The sequence below is a fragment of the Ambystoma mexicanum genome, chromosome 8 (assembly GCF_040938575.1).
Source record: "Ambystoma mexicanum isolate Mex_15411 chromosome 8, UKY_AmexF1_1, whole genome shotgun sequence".
Taxonomy (NCBI): Eukaryota; Metazoa; Chordata; class Amphibia; order Caudata; family Ambystomatidae; genus Ambystoma; species Ambystoma mexicanum.
Window position 1 is genome coordinate 1,093,041,161 of NC_090929.1, and position 19,322 is coordinate 1,093,060,482.

The following is a 19,322-nucleotide window of genomic DNA, read 5'->3' on the forward strand; positions in this document are numbered from 1 at the left end:
GTTTAAGTAACGGGAGGGGAAGACTTTCAAAAGATACAGGACATACTGGCACAAATAAATTAATTTTGATTTAATAATGAAAAAACGTTATGGCCAAATAACTGGTCAAGTGGGCTTGCTAAAAAAGGTATTAAAAAGGACAATTTGGATATTATTTATTGTATATAGTTCTATCAAGAACTTCACAATTAACACATTCATTTTTAAATATCATATTTACAAATTCATATCATATCCCATTTAACCAAAACCAAACGTTTTTACATTTCAGCGATCAAAATCATTAAATATGCATACAAAATAAAGTGCATTTACAAAACATAGAACATATCATTTTCACATTTTAGGACAATATAAAACATTTAAAACATTCCCAATATTTCTTTGTTAGCCAGACCTAAGATGAATTTCCTGCGACAGCCCCACTATAGGGTCTTTCACTATTGGACACCTGGAGGTATTTTAAGGCCCCAATCCAAACTAACGTGCTAAGTGCAATGCGACCCAGTCGGAATTCAGACAAATTACCCAGAAATCATCAGTCGTGTTAACAAATTTGCCCAACGTAGACATGTAAAGAGGTCCCAACTGTGGACATTCCCTCAGTACGTGCTCCAAATTTGTTGGGATAGTACAAATACAACAAATTCGGTCTTCCGCGGCTAGATTCCACCTCCCACAGTAGATTGCACGCACCAGCAACTGGTTTGTGTGCAGTTTTAGCCGAAATCTGCAGCAGAATAAATTTACATAATCACAGTGTGTTAGAACAAAAATATATGTTATTATAATTGCATTTTTCGGACATTTAGTATCTCTTGTTTCCATTTCTTGTCTATATGTTAGTTAAAAGTATATCATTGGCTTCTCTGGTCCATCGCCCAAATGGTCCTTGGCTCCTTGGTGAGCAGCTCTCCTTTGGTCCTCGTCTTCTTGAGTCTGTCAGCCCTCTGGTCCTTGGCTCCCTTACATAGTTGCCAGGTAGCCCTATGTCATGTGTGACAATGTGGGCATCTCCTGTTGAATGCTGGACTGCCATTCTTGTACTTCCCGTGATAGGTATGGCCTATAAGTACCAGCATGCAAGTGAAAATCAAGGAGTGGCTTATATCATCATGCATGAAACGGGCCCACTGCGCAACTATTCCCTTGTGAGCTGTGTGTTGCTCCTCTGGTCTGTCATACTCCTGGCCTTTGACTCCCTGGAGAGTCATCATCCTCTGGTCAGTCACCCTGCTGGTCCTCACCCTACCATCCTTGCGAGCTCATACTTTAAAAAGCCCTTCTTCTGCATTACATGTTTTTGAAACCGCTAAGTAATCCAAACAAACCTACTGTGACTGCACGTTCCAAAGATGTAAGGCAGGGATTGAACCTGGGCCAGACACAGCAAAGTGTTCTGCCTGCAGAATAGTGCAATCGTAAAGCCTATTTACCGGAAAGGTACGGAGGCAATCAGAATGAGCAATTCCACAGGTCTTCGAATGTTATGAATAGAGCTCAAGTCCAGAAAAAAAGTGTGGGGGATCATTAACATAGGCACAGGGACTGAACGTATCCGAAAGTGAAATATTCAAATTTAATTCAACTTCCCTTTTTTAATAGAAGGAAATTCAAAACAAATGTGCATTGGCTTTCACAAAATCATACCAGAAAAATAACAGCTAGAGGAGATTTTACTAGAACACTGCTGGCAAAGTATACAAGTCGTGCACCTTATAACCCGAAATCTATATTGAAATATTCTATGGAAAGCAAAATGCCAATATAAGACATGTGCTTTGAAGAAACTTTCATGTGGTTTTGTGGGTTCAAAATTCTGGTGGGCGAAAACTTGAGCAAACAAGCTTTTTTGCATGATGGCCTCTGAAACACCCAATGGGGATGGAGTAGGCACTGGGAAAAAAGTTTGGCGGACACGGTCAACCCACATGTAATCTCAACTTCTAGCCTGAAAATCAGCACCGGGGCAGGTAGAACATCTTCAGTCCAGGACCAGCTCTTCCCACATCCATGGAACTGGGAAATCATCCCAACAAATGTTCCCTCTGATCCTTTCTCCTCCTCACTACAACATTTGGCTTTTAACAATACTCCGTTTTATAGATCAGAATTGAAAAGTACACACATCATAATTGAAGTGCTCCAACAATATAGGAATCCTTATAGAAATATATTGAACAAAATGAGTACACATGTTGCGTTTTCACCTCATCTTGAAGCCTATAAATACCACAATGCAATTCCACAAAATGGCTTGTAGGCTGTCTTTCAAGACTTAGTCGTAACAAAAGATAATGTGAAATGGTAACCTTTCGCATGGTTTAACAAAGCATGCTTTATATGATGCCAGTCCCAAAAAAACACTAATGCAGTTAGCACACCAAATACGGACACACGAATACTAATGAAATAGTGCACAACTATTTGTTGTCAACATATTTAATAGCAACTCGTTTTTCTGTATGTGCTTTCAGTATAAAAAGCACCTTTTCAAGCCCTTGTCCACAACAAAGGTTCTTAAATGGATAATTACTTTTAAAAAGTGTGAATAAAGAGGTGAACACTGATATCAGTGTACTGCTTCCTCCTACTGCATCCCGTGACGGCGAGGCCTCACTCATGTTCTAAATTAGAACATAATGAACTGGAGTAGTTCAACAAACTTCCCCCCAGCCGTCACCCTGACCATAAGCTTCCCTATCTGCAGTTCAAGGACCCCTGCTGCCAATAAAACTAGCACCAGGGGTCTGATTGAAATGAAGATAAGGAAGCTGTTCGTCGGCCGGGAAGTTAACTCCAGTGCATGCCTGTTCAGGCTCGCAGCAGTTAAGTAATTGTACTTGTTGCTCTGATTACTTACCAGTAATCTTCATTACTCCTAGTCCTACTATTCCTCATCACAGTACTTACTTCATGAGGCCCCTGCCTCCGACACAGGACCTTCTTCTATTTCTTTGAATTCCTTTAACTCCTCCCCCACAACCACGTCACTCAGTTTCATATTACCAAGCCAGAGCATGGGACCTTCCCCGCAGGGAGGGTGAGGAGGGTAGTCAGTACTGTGATGAGGAAGAATAGGACTAGGAATAATGAAGATTACCAATTAGGTAATCAGAGCATTACCTCCACGTCCACTCTTCCTCGTCCCAGTACTTACTTCATGAGGTATACCAAAGCAGCAACGGGGAAAAGGTCCCAATGAGAGACAGAGCTAAAAACAGTGCAGCAAACACACCCACAATAACTCTCAATTCACATCCCCACAGACACAACTCCAACCACGAAGGAACCAAGCCCCCGAGTGGGAGAAACAACCCATAGCGGTTGATGAAAATCCCTAGACCAGCCAAGGCGGTAGCCATACAAATCTCTTGCAGAGAAAAACCCTCCTTGCATCAGCCCAGGAAGCCGCCAAACCCCTGGCGGACCGCCCCTGATCGTGCGCAAGCACAGGCAGGCCAAAAGCCACATAGGCCCTGGAGATCTAACTCGGAACCACCGGAACCATCAGAAAATGGAAACCACAGATGCATTATGCCCAGCCCCAGCCGGACCACAAGCAATCAGAAAACTATCAGATTGGTGGAAAAAAGCAAACCTAGCCAAATACTCCAACACGTCCCGCCGGACATAATGTTAAGGCAAGCCAACTCCTCATGCATTCTCGGATCATGAACGAAGTCAGGGAGAACCAGATCCTGAGAGGTGTGAAAACCGAGATACAACTTAAGGGAGGAACTTCGGACCACACCTCAGGACCACCGAGTCTGGCAGCACCCTCAGGAAAGCAGGGTGACATAAGAGAGCCCCAATCTCCCCAATCCTACGGGCAGAAGCGAGGGCGATAAGAAAAGAAGATTTCAGTATAAGATGTTTGATATCAATCTCGGAAAAGGGCTCAAAAGGAGGCCCTTGAAGGAACGGTAATACAAGAGGGAGATCCCAAGGGGGAAGCCCTTTACCAGCACAATAACGGGAAGAAGAAAAACCGTGGAGCAACTTCCCCACCAGCACCTCCCCATCCAAGTGACCATCAGATCCCCCCAAAAGCAATTTCATGGAGGCCCACTGAGAGCGAAGCATGGGGGAAAAAAAAAAACTGCCAGGCCCCTGTCAAAAGCCCTTCTGGAGGAATCGAAGGATAGCAGAGGCCAGAACGCAGGGGAGGGATCCCAGATCGCCCATACCAGTCTCGGAAATGGCCCAATGCCTGCCGAACAACTTCAGAGTGGAGGGTCTAAGAGCATCTATTATGTACTCAACTACAGGATCTGAGAACCCCTGAGATATCAACCTAGCCTGAACAATAGCCACACAGCCCATTGCATCTAGTGGAATTCCAACCGCAGATCCCCTTGAAGAGGACACGGCCACCTCGGAACCAGCCTAGGTTCCTAGGACCGAAGCTCCAACAGAGAGGGGAGCCAACTCCGGCGGGACCAGAACTGAGCTAACAACAACACAGTTATCCTGGACACTCTGATGCGCCAAAACTCCCAGGGCAGAAGGGGAATAGGCGGAAAGGCATAAAGGAAATCCCTAAGGCCACTGTACAGAGAGGGCGTCCATCCCCCAATCCCTCCGGCCTGAAACCGAGAGCAGAAGAGGAGAACTTCTGCTGAGGCCAGGGATGCGAACAGGTCTAGAACCAGGTACCCTAATCTGACACAGGTCACCGCAAAGACCTGGGCCAACAGGACCAGCTCCGCCGAGGAGTGAAAACCGGGGTCTGAGAAGATCCGCTTGAACATTGTCCACCATTCTGATACGTGAGGCCACCAGAGACACCAGATGAGATTTCTCCAAGGTGCCCATCAGCGCTGCCAGAGCATTCAAGGAGAGGCCGGAACCCCTTTTGCAGTTGACATATGCCAAGGCCGTCGTATTGTCCGATCGGATCAAAACCGCTGACCGTCCAGCAACTCCTTGTAGTACACCAGAGCTTGGACAATGGCACAACTCTTGCCAATTGGATGGTCGCCGGCTCTCCCCAGATCTCACAACCCTTGAGGTGAGAGGACCCCCAATGTAGACCCTTTCTGCTGGCGTCGGTAGTAAGAGAGGCCACAGGAGGATGGACCATGCACACCTCAGCCTGTAGACCCGATACCCCCTGCGACCACAGCAGGGAGACTCGCAGTGCTGGGGACACTGAAAACACAACTACGAAAGCCGAGACGTCGGAAGCCAGTGGGAGAGAGTTTAAGACACCAGGGGACGTAACCGTTGACGGGCTCAAGAAACCGGAAAACTCGCAAGACTCCACGTGCCCCGTAACTTCAGCAACAGGCTAGCCGAGACACACTGCCTTCTGAGAACCCAGCCCAGACCAGCCAGCAAGCACCTCGCCTGCTCAACATCCAGAGTACGCTCTCCCCAGACGTCCGGACAAGCAGTGCAGGGTCTTGAGACACATAAGCAGTTGACATCCTAGAAGGCATAGGGACCAGGAACACCCGCAAGTAGAAAACTTGACCCTGAGCAGCGAGAGGAACGGGCAAGACGGTAACCCACAACAATCGTTCGAAGAGAACGGATCCCATGGCCAACTACTTGGACCGTGAACTGGGTACCAAAGTCCTAACCATGCAAACCTGGACAGGAGGAGACAGGAACTGCAACTGATACCCCCTCCGGAAGTAGCCCATTACCCAGGAAGCCGAACCCCACCGGTCCCATACACCTCCGATAAGATAGAGACGAGGAGCCAGGGAAAACCGCCAGTCACTGCACTTGCACCAGAGGAAAATCACAGGACGTTGAAGCATGCCTGCGCCACAATATAACAGCATGCTTGTCAGCCCACAATAAGATCGACTTATCAAAAGGAAGATACAGGACAGCCCAGAAGTCCAGCAGACCTTGGCCCCCCCCAGCCGACAGAGGAGTCACCAGGCTGGCGTCAAAAGGGCAGAGTACTGTCACAAAGCGGGGCAAAGCATTCCATCCCGGATAGCAGACATCAAAGGCAACCCCCCACCTGGGGTATTCCTACACTGGAAAAACCCACTGAACTGACATCTCCCTCCACCGGCACCAGGGGCTCTGAGAACCCCTCTAAGCACAGACGTGTGCCACCATGTGCCATATCACTTCCCACAAGTCTGAGAGGAGACGTGAAAGCAACTCGTCGGCACTGGAGGACCTAGGCCCTAAAAGAAGAGACACTGGGAACCCTCTGAATGGCCATTACTTCCATGATGCATTTTCTATAATTCCATGCAGGACAAGGGAAAAGAAAATGATCTCCTTTGACCTTCCCTCGTGCAGTTCAGAGGAAGAGGACAGGACAAGGAGTCTGCATCCATAGATAGCACAGACCCAAACACACCAGTAACTCGCCACATTACTGAGAGGTGGCTTCAGCCCTGTATTCAGTAGCTGGTAGCCCCAAGTTCTAAATCGTTCCAATGCGTCAGTCTAGGAAGGATGAAGGGCCGAGTCAGCACCGCAGATACTCGAACCCAAAGTGTAGACTATGCCAGGCCGGTACCCTTCCGGCCGCTTGCAGACACGGCCAAATCTGCGCCATTTTCACAGGCTGCACGCAAAGAATGCAGCCAACATCCGGTGCATCCTGGGCTGTGTGTGTCTGAGGAGCGGGTGGTATGTGACATGCCTGTGACAGAACAGAACACCTGCACTTTCAAAGACTCTCTGCCACTGTCACCCCACGACAAGAAGCAGAGAGGCCTCACAACAAAAAGGGAAGGCTAGGCCATACTGCCAAGTGCTTGCCATCATTTCCAACAAAGATGTGTACACAAAGCACGAGGAAACGGAGTGTTGAAGGAGTCAAGATGGCCATACCAGCAGAAGAGGGGAGAAATATCAAGCACAGTCCTACCCCCTCCTTACCTTTCCCCAGAGAATGCAGCTAACATCCGGTGCATCCTGTGCTGTATGTGTCTGAGGAGTGGGCGGTATGTGACATGCCTGCGACATAACAGAGCCCCAGCACTTTCAAAGACTCTCTGCCACAGTCACCCCACGACAAGAAGCAGAGAGGCCACACAACAAAAGGGAAGGCTAGCCCATACTGCCAAGTGCTTGTCATCATTTCCAATAAAGATGTGTACACAGAGCACGAGGAAAAGGCCTTTCGAATCAAGATGGCCAAAACAGGAGGTGAGGGCAAAAACATCAAGCCCAGTGCTCCCCTCTCCCGGGCCATGCAGTACCCGGGGCACAATGCTCACGCTGCAGTCCGGAGCCCAGCAAAGAACCGAGCGAGGCAATCCCGCTCAACTGTGACCCCAAGCCCCGCCGCACCTGAGAGAGCCGAGGGCCCCACCACACAGTCCCCCCCCAGGGGGCCAGCAATCGGTGCTCCCCAGTGCCCCGCACCAGGACGAAAAAGTCCAACCTGCCGAAGACAGGAAAAAATATACTGAGTGACGTGGATGTAGGGGAGGAGTTATAGGAATTTAAAGAAATAGAAGAAGGTCCTGTGTCGGAGGCAGGGGCCTCATGAAGTAAGTACTGTGACGAGGAAGAGTGGAGGTAATGCAGTTTGTCTGCTTATTACCCCTATTAAGTCAACAAGCGCAACAATAAGCGATCAATAGGGATAATAAAAGGAGGACAAAAACACCAACAAGTGACCTCCAAACATTATAAGCGACTTTGGGCAAAAAGAAGCCCAAAAGCACTTGTAATAAGCGGCCCTGACAGGCAACACTGGTCCAGACTACGAGCTAGAGGGAACACATGCAGTGTGGGTGGGACCACACTGAGAGAAACAGCTCTTGATTGGAGGAAAGTGCAGCATACCAGGGGTTGGATAAGGGGGCGATGCACCAGGAACATAGTGTTTTGGGAGGGGTAGTCAATTAAAGTGATGATCATTCATAGCAGGACTCAAGGAGACGGGCTACAACACTTAAGTAGTTTTAGGGAAACCATAATCAGGATATCACGGTTAAAACAGGGCAGATATGCACCTAAAAGACAAACGAAAGTTACGACAGCACTGCGCGACCTATAGGGCTCGCATTGGCCGTGCTGACGGTCTTGCAGTTTTCCATCTGTCACCTGGACTCACCTGGACTCACCCGCGGGGCTCACATTACATCACAGTTTCTCAGGGGCCCAATACGGGCGCCGCCATCTTAGCGACGGGCAAAAGCTCGGCGCGCAATACACGCACTTCCGGTGCAACTTCATGACGTACTGCTACCGGTTCAAATTAGGTTGGATGAAACCTACCTAGTCTGTGTTCGCATTTCGATGTTTGTTTTGGCATTTTCTTCCCTCCCGAGGACAAACACGCAGCGTCACCAGTCAATCTGTGTCATTCGCATTGAGCTGAACTAGTGTGCGTTTGTCTGCCGATAACACCCTTCAAACTGTCCGTGTTGTTTTTAGGGTGGCCCATTTTACAAAATGATTTCGCAGGATACTTTAGACGTTGAAACATATCGGAGTTGGTCTCCAGTGCGCGAGTCCATACGATATCGTTTGCGCGCCCCCATCAACGTTTTGGGTGACATTAGTTGCATATAGCATTTTAACACATACACAAAGCAAAAAAATAATACTATAGCCCTTACAGGCAGGAAACTCGCATATTACAGCTCTGTCCAGGAGGCCCTATAGGGCAAAATGCATGCAATCCTCCCAATTTGCATATGCATTGACACCAACAGAAGTGACTTCTCAGAAAAGGGACTTGCAAGGCGTATTTTTTGTCTTTGATGCTTCCAGGCACCATGGGAAGTGACATTACAAGATGCTGCTGTAAGTAAGCTGAGTGGCAAATAACTTTGTAATATAAAGTAAATGAATAGCACTATTATAAGGAGCAACTCTACAGTCATTACGCTTTAAAAAAAAAATAATAGCATGATATAGTAACATAAGATATGTATTGAATCACTCACGTAGGCTCCAGATACGACACAGCGAGATAACATGATTTGCCCAGGATCACACGCTTTGGTTAAATTGTGAAACCGGGATGTGAACGATTAAAGCAATTAAACACATATGTTCCCATGTTTAGCTGATCTACCCATTAAGGGTTTTCTGTCGGTTGGTTTCATGTGCCTAAATAGTACGTTCTTTATAGCAATGCCTTGAAAAAAAGCCCACATTATATAATAAACTAACCATTCATAGCAAACTAGCCTTACACTATATTGAGCAATAACAGTATGACTTTAGTTTTATTCTCACCAGACAAATTAACGTGAGCCTAATCTCACTTGGGATTTAAATCATTATGCGCCCTTCCCATTTCTTTTTACCCCCATTCATAATTCTTACGGACAAAATCGCCTGTTTATAGCCCCCCTGACGCCCATCAGTGACTAATTGCTCCAGTGGAATGCTCTGTTTACAAAAAAAAACACGTTAAAGATGTGTCACAGACACAGGAAGAGCCACTCTGCGGCCGGACCTCCAACTTCCACATGAATGTGTGTGCTGGAAAGGGCAAAATGACAGTGGGTACCGCGTCCTGCAGATCCCCTCTCCGGCTGCCCTGCCACAAGCAAAAACAGGACTTTTGGTGTCTGCAGAACGCAGTGTGATGTTACGTGGGCCATGGGAGACCAGGGTCATGTGACGGGGCGGGAGCAGAAATAAAGGAACCACCGGAACTGCGTATGAAAAGGCAGTCCGGGTTTAAGCACTATCCAAGCGTGTCGGGTAGTCTATTGCTGCGTTGAATGTTTGAAGGCCTATGTATGCTAATCGGCCTCCCTTGTCACCAGAGGTCCGCCTGATTTCAGAACAGAACACTGGCGACGAAGTAGCAAATGTTCGCTACATGTGCTTAAGGATCGAACGCTGCCACGTTTGCAAAGAGCCTCTGCGGTCGTTCCCAGAGACACTGCGCCACCAGAGTGAAACGTAATCACACGGATACACGCCGCACCACCTGCAGGCTCAACGGTACGTCATCCGTATAACGAACGCTCCAGTAAGAGTGTGTGAAGCCCGAGCGTTCCAGAAGCACTGGTAACACTGATCATACACGTGACGGTGCAGCGCACCTCAAAGCCCAGCCCACGCCAAATGCGCATTTACAACAACATCCAAAGAACATTTCCACCACAAAGTGCACAGCTAAATTCGAAACACAGAGACTTCAAAGCTAGCACAAGGCCTACTGCCGATGAACACTCCTGGTAAACACGTGCGCGCACATGCTCACGAAGGCTCTTCTCTAGGCACAGTCTAACACGCAGCATTTACTGACGCCATGTCAAGCACAAGCACAAGCCCAGCAAGGGCAGGAGCTAGCTTCACAGACAGGAGGAGCAGCATCTTCAACCCTGATCGACAAGACCCCTCACAGACCACACTTATGGGGCCATTTGACCCGTTTGCCACAGGAGCTGCGATTCGCTGGGGCATTTGGCTGCAACAGTTCAAACTGCATCTCGAAGCCAGGGAAGTCACCTGTTAGGACAGTTTTTCTGAAGTCCAAGGACTTAGTAAAACCATTCAACTGAGGCAGTACAAGATTCCACTCTTAGTACAAGGCTGTGCCACCTGAGTTCAGGGTAGAGTAGACAGAGCAGCCAGGCTTATTTTAGGAGGGAGAGAAGGCAGTAGGCACATTACAAGTGAAATTGTAATACAAATGATCCAAAGAAACACTGAAACACTATGTATTGTAAAAATAAAGGATTTCTTTAAATACAGGTAGGCCCAGATAAATCTAGGGGTTAAGTGAGTACTAACATATTATATGAAATCACAATATAAAACACTACACTATAATTGAAAGTACACAGACCCAAGTACACACCTTATTTGGAACACCTAACAGTAGTTCTAGGGAAGTCAAAGCCTTGTTATACACATTTAGTATAGGCCAAGCCTATTATTTGGGAGTAAAAGACCAATGGTTACTTTCAGATTACATTCAGTAATGCAAGGGAAGTAGGCCCTTCCAGTTGTACAGTGACTCTTGGAACAAATCACATAAACAGTCAACTGGACAATATACTTTTGTTGAATAGTGAAACACTTATCCTAGGTGCAGTAAAAACCTATACAAACTTTTGTCATAACACACAGTTATACCAGGTGAGTAAAACCTAAGGATGTAATATACAATTACAGATGCTTTTGAAATCAGGGAACCCCAGATTGAGGTAAGCAATAACTCTGGTAACTTATTTTGGATGGCACACAGCTAAAGGGTAAGTAAAACCCACATACTTTAACTTCATAATGAAGGGGGAAGTAAAACCCAATGTCACACTTTACTGAATAGTTATTCTAGGTAGGCAACAACCTAATGTAGACTTAATAACGAAAGGCTAGCAGCAAGTCAGGGGAGGCAAGACCCAGTTGGGGGACACTCATACAATTATCCTAACAGGACTAATCTGGTGATACCAACAGTTGGACACTCATACAATTACCCTTCAGGAATAATCTGGTGAAACCAACACATTACTTTTGTAAAGAGGCACAACCTAATCACAGGAGAGTAAAATACCTTCACATCTACTTTTTATTAGACTGGCAAAACAGTGGCTTAGGAAGAAAATGTGTTAACTATACTTCTAAGAATAGTGCATCACACATTCAAGATCAGTAAGAACTTTTGTAACTGTTGACTCTTAGGATTACAGTTACCAATCAACTCTTTACAAGTAAGCAAACCACTTGATTTCCTTTCTAGGCAGAAGTCTCAATCCCTTCAAAGTCTTTCCCTTATTCTTGGAGCATGAGTGTTCTCAGTGGCAGAAGGGGGGTCACTAGGACTAGTGACCAACAGGCAGTGTTAGAATAAGTTCTTTAGTAGCAAAAGTCAGAGTTCCTTAGGAAAACTGGGTAAACAGGTGAGTACTTTACTTTTAGAGTTAGAAGAGGGTCTAGAGGCTTCACAGAAGACACCCCAGCAGGATTCTAGCAGTGGGACTGGGTGCACTGGATGAGGGACCTCCCAATCACAGAAAACACCCCAGGACTACACAGAAATCCCAAAAGGCTTAAGGTAAGTATATACCCAAGCCAACACAGTACCTCAGCAATGAAGAAGAGATTGCAGCCGGAGAACTTCAGGGACTGCAGCCAAATACCGGTCAGTGGATTCCTTGTCCTGGAGACTGAAAACAAGACCTCAGAAGGGACTTTGCAGCAGGGATCGATGAAGAAGGCTCTAGGCAAGATTTATCTCACGGCTGAATGCGGTTCTGCGGATTTGGCGCCTTTTCAAGGAGCACAGAAGAAGACAGAACATCACAGTTGAATTCTCATTGTTTTAAAGGTCCAGCACTCTTGTAAGGGGACTTTTCAGACTCGATTCGTGTCTCTGGAGATACCCCAAGATGCCCGCGAAGTGTTGGAATTCGGAAGACCATGCATGTCACGACTCGCTCCCTTCGCTCCCGTTCCCGCCACTTGGGGGCATGTTTTGGGGCTTATTCCTTGCTGGACATTTCCTCCGAACCTAATGCCACAGTGCTGTAATGAATTGGGAGCGCTAAATCCCTATTTTTCCAAACTACTTCCCTTCCGGATCCATTCCAGGTTTTTGGCAGCCAGCATGCTTCTTTAACCAAATGACTGTGCTTCCCAGAATGCCTGGCCCACTGCTCCACCTCCACCCTTGCAGGACAAGGTTGGGTGGAGGATAGGCAACACCTGTGGCTGCAGGTGCAGCAGTCAGCACACCTGAGGCGTGTGCTCGTTAAACAGCTTTAAAAGCCTCAGTCTCACTTCAGTCCAGCGCTGGTCATCGTTTGCAGTGTTCCTGTTTTTGACTAGTCCCTGGTTCCTGGTTCCTTGCCTTTGTACCTACTTCCTTGTTCCTGTTTTCTTGTTTCCTCCGCCCTGAATTTCGGATTCAGGAGCTAATTGATTTCTGCTCCCTTGATTTCCCTTTTTGTCTTCCTCTGTTTGCAGGCAGCAATTCTCAGTGCTTTCCCCTTTTAGATGCAGCCCAGTTTGTCTGTGTTCTATATTTCTTTGACTCTGTCCTTTGCTGCTGTTACCCATTTGCCTTAGCCTTCCTCTTAGTTTAGTTTCCTGTCTTTTCCTTGGAGGGGTAGGGAGAAGTTTGCATAGGTTATTTCGTTTTTCCCTGCTCCTGATCCTTACTTTCTAGAGGATCCATTCCATGTTTTCCACTGCACTTCTGCATTTATTTTCCCTTTGATTATTAGGTGTGGTGTGCGGTAGTAGCTAGCTCCTGTGTGAATGCTTATGTTTTCCTCACTATTTTGTAGACACTATTCCCACTTAGGTATTTAGTTTTCCTTCCTTTGCTGTTCTAGCCTTTCGGGGTCCCAGTTTCTTCAACAGGATTCGTGGGCTAGCTGACATTTAAGAGGTTTATCTCGTCCTCGTGAGTACAGTTCTTAAGTTCCCTTCTGTAATACCATCAAGAGTGTTAGTACACAGATCCTGTCATTGCTTGCCCTCCACGTGGGTTTAGCGCTGTCAGTACCTGTAACAGCAATTGGGGGTAAGGCGCTTGCCGACTTTCCTCGCGGTCAGGTGCTTACCCCACATCCCTTTTCATATATTGGTTTTGATGTCACACTCTATTTGCACTCCTGGGTTCTAGCATACCTGAGTCGTAGTTCCTGGGTGCACATTTCCCTTGCCATATTCGCTGCCTTTGTACACGCCTGACTAATCCTGACAGTATGACCAGCCCAAGATTCCCATTGAATATGGCAAGTTTAAGAAAGAAAGGCAGCAAGGCCTCTAACAAGTTAGTACAGAAAGCTTCCCCTACATTTACCTGTGACAATCAAATCACTAGTCTTGGCTTAAATGAACTCCTTGTCACGAATGGGCATTTACGAGCAAAGTATTTTCCCCATAGGATGGCACATCCTACATTGCCTGATCCTAGTTCGATCTTTTGTTCTGATCCCGATTCTATGTCAGCGCAAGCCTTAGCCGCAGAAAACAACACACTGTTAGACTTATTATACAAGAGTACCTCTGTTGTTGAACCCCATGATTCCAGTTGTGCTTCACCTCAGATAGAACAGTTTCATGGTACAAACATAACGAATGGAGGGGTTCCTTGCATAACTTCAGTTTTCTACCCTCAGTCCAAATACTTCTTTGCACAAGTACATACGGTAGTCCCTAATGTCAAGAGGTCTAAGGTCAATAGATTGCTTAAGGGTAATACAGACCAAGTTAGTATGAGAAAGTATAAATCTCAGAACCTGAAAGCAGTTGAGGACAATGCACAATCGGTGCACATCCAGATTGCTAGTGCAGGATCCAGCCCTGATGCCACTATGCCTCCCCCTGTGCCTACTGATAGTGATGTACAGTTAATGCAGGGCATGCTAAGAGCTAAGCTTGAGGAGTTAACACAACAATTCATTTCTTTACAAGAGGAGAATAAGATCTTGCACGCATTCCTGAATACACCTCAGACTTTATCCATTGATGTTGATGAAGTGAACACAGTTCAGCCCCTGAGTGCAGAGACTTTGGTAAACCATGATAATTGCCAATATGTTAGATCTATTGGAAGTGAAAGTCTTTCTTCTAGCACAGCGCTCAATCTGGGCACAGTTTCTAACAATTGTTCTGCTGATTGTCAGGGATTGCAGTTAGCTGAAGATTTACAAGCCACTCCTTTACCTAAAGTTTCCTGTGTAGCAGTCTGTCATAATTCTGAGCTAGCACACATACAAGCTTCTGATCTCCAAACACAATACACAAAGGTGGCATACACAGATTCAGTCACTACAGTAGGCTTAGGTCCTGCTCTTGATACAGCTGCTGAGACTGAAGTAGATGTTAAAGCTGATGTGGAAGATGATCTTACCTCTGGGTTCACTCTTCCTTCTGCCAATTCTGATCAATACGAACAGTCAGAGACAGTACAGATTTCATGTTCTGATGAACTCATTCCACAGTATACAGAACCAAAAGACCAGCAGGCGATTCCTGAACTGTTGATTGTTAATCTGCCTCTTTCAGAAGCTAAGACAGAGGAATGGACAATTGACGAAATCCTGATTAACAGAGACTTTACTATGGTGATTCCACTGGTTGATTTTGACTTCCACAAAGAAAGAGACTCTGTGTCACCCACTAAAGAAAAGGACTGCAAGGGTACAGTTCAGTCCTTGGTTACTGGAGCCAAGGAGTCTAATGCCCTAAAGGTGCCCTCCATTCCTGAGCCACTAATGTGTCTATCAACTTCTGAGACTTCTGTGTGTCCTCCTACAACCATTGACTCTTCTATGATCCAATCCACAGCCCTGCAGTCATCTTTGGTACACGTGTCTTCAATCAATGAACCGCTGCCATGTCTGCCATTTAATCAAGAGCCTCCACCATGCACGGGGTTAGTCCCAAAGACCCTGACATGTTTGGATTCAGCTACCGAGATGGCTCCAACTCGCATGCCTTCAGCTTCAAAGTTTCCTCTAGCCTGCCTGTCTTCAGCTACAGTGACTCATCCAGAAGATCATCCTTCAGCCAGAGAGCCTCCGGTAGTCCATCATATGTGCATGTCTTCAGTTCCAGAGTTTATTGCTTGTTTGCCTTCAGTTCATGATACACCGGTATCCTGCTTAGCTTCGCTTCCAACATCAGAGGTATACCTGTCTACACCATCAGATCCTGCTATATTTTCTACTGCTCCAGACAGTCCTCCTGAATCCCAAACATTTACTGTCGATGAACGTTTAGATTGCCTTTCTTTTGCTTCAGGAGGAGCACCAGAATGCCTGCCTTTTCCACAAGACGATTCTCCCAACTGCTTCACTTTAGCATCAGAGCCTCCTAAAAATGCAGCATCAGAGTTTGAGACTTTTGCCAGCTCCCGCTTCAGAGTCATCAAGCTGGACCAAGTGGTGAGTCAGAACCACTCACCTGGGTGTGCACAGGGGGTGGTGCAGACCGGCGTATTACCTACAGAACTTGTGCAACAGAATACCGCCAAGAAGCACCAGTTGGGTGCTAGTAGCCAAAGGAAGGGAATGACTGCTGCAGTTCAAGATGTGTCTGTTATTGCTCCTTCTGCGAGTGTGCCTGAAATACCAAGTACTGTGTCTATCACTCCTATCGGTATGCCAAACGTCCCTGCTGTTGTATCCAACGTGCAACAAAGTGGCTACACGACTGTCACCAGGAGTACCAGCCTCGTACAACCCATGGGACTTCCAGGCATCCAAGGCGTAGAATATGTGCAGTCAAACCTTAATCATTTTCAACCACAAGCCTTTTCCCAGATGGATGACAGAAAAAGATCTGAACCTCTACCTCAGCCGGCACCTTCTCTAATGGCTGAACATGAACATTTCCTGAAGCCAGCAACTTCCTCACCTCCCGCAGGTCCGCTCTCGGCAGAAAGGCTAACAGAACTTCTACCATCGTCTAAGGCAAGTTGCACCAGCCTGCCTCCCTCCTCAAAGACTTACAAGAGTCCACTCCCAGTGACTGAGCTTCCTGGACCTTCCAACTCTGCTCCAGGTCCTGCAAGTTCTTCATGCCTTTCTTCGAACCATGAGTCTCTTCCTCACCAGAAGTCACAGTTTCCATCAGTATCACCTCCAAAGACAACACACTCCTATCATGGAAGCCCATCTGCCTTTGCCCACAAGCCACCATTTCCATCAGTGCCACCTCCAAAGAAAAAGCACTCCCATCATGGAAAGAAGAAGTCTCGTACGGGTGGCGGGCACCCGAAGAGGGCCGTAGGAGGGGGTATACTGTCACGACTCGCTCCCTTCGCTCCCGTTCCCGCCACTTGGGGGCATGTTTTGGGGCTTATTCCTTGCTGGACATTTCCTCCGAACCTAATGCCACAGTGCTGTAATGAATTGGGAGCGCTAAATCCCTATTTTCCAAACTACTTCCCTTCCGGATCCATTCCAGGTTTTTGGCAGCCAGCATGCTTCTTTAACCAAATGACTGTGCTTCCCAGAATGCCTGGCCCACTGCTCCACCTCCACCCTTGCAGGACAAGGTTGGGTGGAGGATAGGCAACACCTGTGGCTGCAGGTGCAGCAGTCAGCACACCTGAGGCGTGTGCTCGTTAAACAGCTTTAAAAGCCTCAGTCTCACTTCAGTCCAGCGCTGGTCATCGTTTGCAGTGTTCCTGTTTTTGACTAGTCCCTGGTTCCTGGTTCCTTGCCTTTGTACCTACTTCCTTGTTCCTGTTTTCTTGTTTCCTCCGCCCTGAATTTCGGATTCATGAGCTAATTGATTTCTGCTCCCTTGATTTCCCTTTTTGTCTTCCTCTGTTTGCAGGCAGCAATTCTCAGTGCTTTCCCCTTTTAGATGCAGCCCAGTTTGTCTGTGTTCTATATTTCTTTGACTCTGTCCTTTGCTGCTGTTACCCATTTGCCTTAGCCTTCCTCTTAGTTTAGTTTCCTGTCTTTTCCTTGGAGGGGTAGGGAGAAGTTTGCATAGGTTATTTCGTTTTTCCCTGCTCCTGATCCTTACTTTCTAGAGGATCCATTCCATGTTTTCCACTGCACTTCTGCATTTATTTTCCCTTTGATTATTAGGTGTGGTGTGCGGTAGTAGCTAGCTCCTGTGTGAATGCTTATGTTTTCCTCACTATTTTGTAGACACTATTCCCACTTAGGTATTTAGTTTTCCTTCCTTTGCTGTTCTAGCCTTTCGGGGTCCCAGTTTCTTCAACAGGATTCGTGGGCTAGCTGACATTTAAGAGGTTTATCTCGTCCTCGTGAGTACAGTTCTTAAGTTCCCTTCTGTAATACCATCAAGAGTGTTAGTACACAGATCCTGTCATTGCTTGCCCTCCACGTGGGTTTAGCGCTGTCAGTACCTGTAACAGCAATTGGGGGTAAGGCGCTTGCCGACTTTCCTCGCGGTCAGGTGCTTACCCCACATCCCTTTTCATATATTGGTTTTGATGTCACACTCTATTTGCACTCCTGGGTTCTAGCATACCTGAGTCGTAGTTCCTGGGTGCACATTTCCCTTGCCATATTCGCTGCCTTTGTACACGCCTGACTAATCCTGACAATGCACCGCACAGTGGCTGGAGGTACCAGGGTATTGGAGTATTGCAAGAACGCAAGGTCGCAGCAACCCGTGGGATGGCTCAAAATGCAGGTCTTCTTGAGTCCAGGCTCTGGGTTCGGGTCGTCGTTTTCGGAATCCCCTGGTCGATTGGAAGCAAGGGCTGCAGCAGGCTCGGGTTACACAGCAGGGTCTCTGGTCGCTGGAAATCTTCTCTAACGCTTTTCCTTCGTCATCCTCTTCGGTTTTCTGTTCCAGTGGTCGACATGACTTCAGCTTCCAGGTTTCCAGTATTTATCAGGAACTACAGCACAACCTCTGCATTCTCTCCCTGCATTTTACAAGAAAAGGGCATCTGGTTGTCCAATCAGGACAGCCAGCCCCCCACTGGGATTTGTCCCAGTTGAAGCAAGGCGTAAGACAAAGGAGGGAGAAGTTTTGGACTCCTCCCCAACTTCCTGTGGTTACAAACTGACTGGAGCCTGGGCGGGGTGTGCAGGGGACTCCCACCGAAGACAAAGCACACACAAAGGAATTTCCCGCCCTGCATGTCAGGGGAAGGAACAAGAAACGACAAGAAACACTAAAATGGCAGAAAAAGAAGACGGCCATTTTGGTAAAATTAGCACCCTTAAGTGCCTTTACTGCAGCTGTGATTACAGCCCACGGTAAAGGTGCACCAAATTAGTAAAAGGTATCACTGCCACCAGTCATTAAAGGTAAGCTTGTCACTGTAACAGAATTGTTACAGTTTTAATATGAAAGGGGATACATTGTATCTCCCCAGCACTCCACATAAGGTGCGGTGTGCTGGTTCCACAGAATAAAATGTAAAAGGGATCCAAAGATCCTTTTTACCCTTGGGAACTGTAGTTCACTCAAGGTTAGCACAAGAAAGTTAAATGGGGAGCCCTTAGGGCAACCCAGCAACAACAGGCACTTATTGCCAATAAGTTGTTAAACAAAATAACTTTAAAAAGGCACTATGGAGAGTCTTAAAAATGACACCCATAAAAAGAGTTAAAGATTAGGTGAGTATGAAAAAAGGTTCCCACTCACTGTGGTATTAATGAAAAATATCCCACTAGAAAAGCAAAAAGTTCTGGGGTTGAACCAAGAAAGGAAGATTTACCAGCTCTGTGGAAATCTTACCTAACATCACCGGAAACAGAAAGAGAAGCACACTCCTCCTGCTTAACATTGGGGCAGTCGCACTGCGTCTATTCAACACGCTCCCCAACATTGGCACCGCCGATGACTATGATGCAGCTAAACTCACTCTAACCAGAAAGTTCAAGCCTGATCTCAACCCTGACTACGAGAGGTTCCACTTCTGCATGGCCAGACAACGCGAAAAGGAGACCATAGACAACTTC

The 19,322-nt window shown here is 46.8% G+C and overlaps 1 protein-coding gene across 4 annotated transcripts in view; it reads right to left on the reverse strand.

The window, feature by feature from the left end:
* Positions 1-8,141, reverse strand: part of ZBTB17 (zinc finger and BTB domain containing 17) — a 938,938-nt gene extending 930,797 nt beyond the window's left edge. For 3 of the 4 annotated variants that reach the window (XM_069611094.1, XM_069611092.1, XM_069611095.1), the window contains exon 1: positions 8,048-8,141. The gene's annotated coding sequence lies outside the window, so the exon portion shown is untranslated. Of the gene's footprint in view, positions 1-8,037 lie in introns of all 4 variants that reach the window. The other variant, XM_069611093.1, reaches the window with a different exon arrangement.
* Positions 8,142-19,322: the final 11,181 nt, after the last annotated feature.